This window comes from Apium graveolens, chromosome 7 (assembly GCF_009905375.1).
Source record: "Apium graveolens cultivar Ventura chromosome 7, ASM990537v1, whole genome shotgun sequence".
In the NCBI taxonomy this organism is placed as follows: domain Eukaryota; kingdom Viridiplantae; phylum Streptophyta; class Magnoliopsida; order Apiales; family Apiaceae; genus Apium; species Apium graveolens.
This window is the reverse complement of record NC_133653.1, coordinates 190,332,545-190,335,905: the sequence shown is the minus strand read 5'-3', so window position 1 is coordinate 190,335,905 and position 3,361 is coordinate 190,332,545. Positions and strand designations below refer to the sequence as shown.

The 3,361-nt window shown below is 39.3% G+C and overlaps 1 non-coding gene across 1 annotated transcript; it reads left to right on the top strand.

Annotated features, from left to right (window-relative positions):
- The first annotated feature begins 446 nt into the window (after positions 1–446).
- Positions 447–553, top strand: LOC141675396 (small nucleolar RNA R71). The gene has a single exon (XR_012556052.1). It is a non-coding gene; the product is annotated as a small nucleolar RNA R71 (small nucleolar RNA).
- The last annotated feature ends 2,808 nt before the right edge of the window (positions 554–3,361 follow it).

Here is a 3,361-nt window from a genome sequence, read left to right as displayed (position 1 = left end):
TTACTCCAACTGAAATTTGGATGATTTCCGTTGTTAGGATGATAAGTAGCTGGCACAGGCTGCTGCTGTCGCTGATAATTGTTCACATACTGAACAGATTCATTAATAAGAGAACACTGATTCATAGCATGAGAACTTGCACAAAGCTCACAGACCATAGCTATCTGATTGACCCCATAGGTGGCTAGAGAGTCGACCTTCATAGACAGCGCTTGGAGCTGCGCTGCAATAGCTTTAGCTACATCGACTTCCAGAATGCCTGCTACCTTCCCAGGCATCATCCTTTGAGTTGGGTTTTGATGCTCATTTGCAGCATAGTCTCGATAAGATTATAAGCCTCAGTATAGCTTTTGGCCCACAAAGCGCCTCCAGCTGCTGCATCGCGTATGGGCCGAGATTGGGCCCCCAAACCATTATAGAATCCAGTGATCACCATCCAATCAGGCATTCCATGATGTGGACACTTTCTCAACATCTCCTTGTAGCGCTCCCAAGCTTCGCACATAGATTCTGTAGGTTGCTGCGCAAACTGAGTAAGAGCACTCCTCATAGCAGCAGTCTTCGCCAGTGGATAAAACTTCACCAGAAACTTTTGCGCAAGATCTTGCCAAGTAGTGATAGACCCAGCTGGTTCAGAATGTAACCAGTCCTTAGCTTTATCCCTCAGTGAGAATGGAAAAAGCCTCAGCTTGATAGCCTCATAAGTCATACCATTATATTTAAAAGTATTGCAGATCTCGACAAAATTCCTTATGTGCATGTTAGGGTCTTCAGTCGCAGCACCTCCGAAAGAAACAGAATTGCACACCATCTGAATAGTGCCCGACTTGATTTCAAAGTTATTGGCCTCAATAGCCGGGTGCATGATGCTAGACTGAATGTCATCAATTTTGGGCCGAGAAAAGTCCATAAGAGCTGGATCTGCCAGAACTATACGATCACCCATGGTTAATGGTTCTTTCTGCTCACTTCCTGAATCCGAATCTTCAAAATCTATCTTCTCCAGAATATCAAGAACTTCGTCTGTCTCCTCAGCCGTATCTAAAGTCCTCTTGCGAGTATGAGAACGAGTTTGCATAAACGCTCGCTAAAGTACCTGAAACATAATATGAAATAATAAGTAACACGTCTTAATCACTGAGTCCTAATGACCAATGATGGTAAGTACATAAACTAAACAAATACGCCGAGTCCCCGGTAGCGGCGCCAAAAACTTGTTAGGGCGAAAACACGCGCTAATAACACACACAAGTATACGCGTTCGTAAGTAATATAGAATACTTTCTAGTTCGTTCTCACAGAGACTCAGAGTAATTATGTTCAATTAAACTCACTCACCAATGTATGATTACTTCTCAATGTTAAGACAATAACACTTAGAATTGATTAACTAATTATTAACTACAATTAACTATAAAATTAAGCACTTAATTAACACTTGAATTAACAATATTAAAACACTCATGAGATCACAACTTCATTACTACTTCCTTCAATAGCTATTGTTATTACCCTTAACATGCAACAGTGATGATATTAATCGAATAACATGAAACTGATAAAAGCCAACTTTCATTATACTAATACCATTCTACCAAGCATCCACAATTAAGATAGAATTTGAATAGGCATCAATTATGTTGAGTCCCTATATGTCTACAGAAATTGACAACATAAAGATTTAAGCACAAGTTATTCCTTTTGATTACACAGGGCAAATAAAATGGTTAGAGTTACCAACTAATCATGCATTTTTGTACATGAACCTATGCTAGCATGGCAAGTTCTAAATCTCAAGATCCACCGTCGCTTCACAAGAGATTAACACCCTATCTTATATGTTCGCGACGCACATAAGACGAATACGCACAACCAATACTAGATATCATACAATCATCACACACTAAGGTATTAAACAACTAACTAAAGAATTCCATAGTAAATCCGTTACGACCCCATGATCACGATTAGCCCATGATAGCACTTATCGTCATCATGGGTTCATATGAAAACATGATAATAACACACGAGAATAATAACTAAAACTACTTATATTAAACCAGAATACGTCACAAGAGTAAATAGGTTCAAAGTAAAGAAAACTAGCATCCAACGTTACAACGAAATAAAGAGTCACAAGAAAATATGCTTCCTCTTCGTTGCGGTGTGCTAAAACGGTCTTCTTCCTTATCTCCTCGCTCTTTGATTAATACTACGATCCAACCTTTGTGAAACGTCTCTGAAATCTACTTATATAGGAGTCCCATAAAGCCCAGATAACTCAGAAGTTGGAAGCCAAACAGAAATAGGAGTCTAAAATAATAAATCTGATTTTCAGTCCCTGCGCGGCCGCTAAGCATTCCTGAGCGGGCGCTCAGCTTCCTGAGTGGTCGCTCAGCAGAGCTGAGCGGGCGGTCAGCCCTTTACTGGAAACTGATATGTTTTTCTCCCGTTTCTTCGCTGCAATCTGCTCCTATCTTCCCACTTGCAATGCTAAACACATGCCAAGGCTTATTATTGATGAATTCTCTCCCGAAATGCAACTAATACCTTGAAATGCACAAACACTAGAAAAACGCATCAAATACACAAAATACTTGATTTCAAGACACCAATCAAAGCTATTATAAGACGTTCTAAGTGGTATAAAATGCCACTTATCAAATTACCTGTTAGAAAGATCAGATCAGATAATGGGACATAATTCAAGAATGCATTTCTAAATGAATTTTGTACGAAGAAAGGTATTTCGAGACAGTATTCAGCTCCAAGGACTCCACAACAAAACGGGGTAGTAGAAAGGAAGAATCGTACCTTGGTTGAAGCAGCAAGGACTATGCTAAGTGAATCAAGACTTTCTACCTCCTTCTGGGCTGAAGCTGTCAACACAGCGTGTTACACTCAAATTCATACCCTGATTAATAAAGATCATGACAAGACTCCTTATGAGATAATGGCTGACAAGAAACCTACACTAAAATATTTTTATGTGTTTGGTGCTAAATACTTTGTGCTGAAGGAAGGAAATGAACATCTAGGAAAGTTTGATGCTAAAGTAGAAGAAGGCATATTTCTTGGCTATTCTCTGAAATCTAAAGCTTACAGGGTTTATATGATTGATGATCAGAAGGTGATTGAAAGCCTTAATATAACATTCGACGACACCAAGTTGGTAAGCCTGCAGAGAGAAAAGGAATCTGAATCTCTAAAATTTGAAAATCTATCAGATGATCCTTAGGATATAGTAGAACCTGAGATTGCTAGAACTGTGCCTGTAGTACATGGCAATGCTGATTCAGGATCAAGTGGTGATAATGGTGGAAACAATGATCATGATAATCATTCAGGAACCCCATCAAGA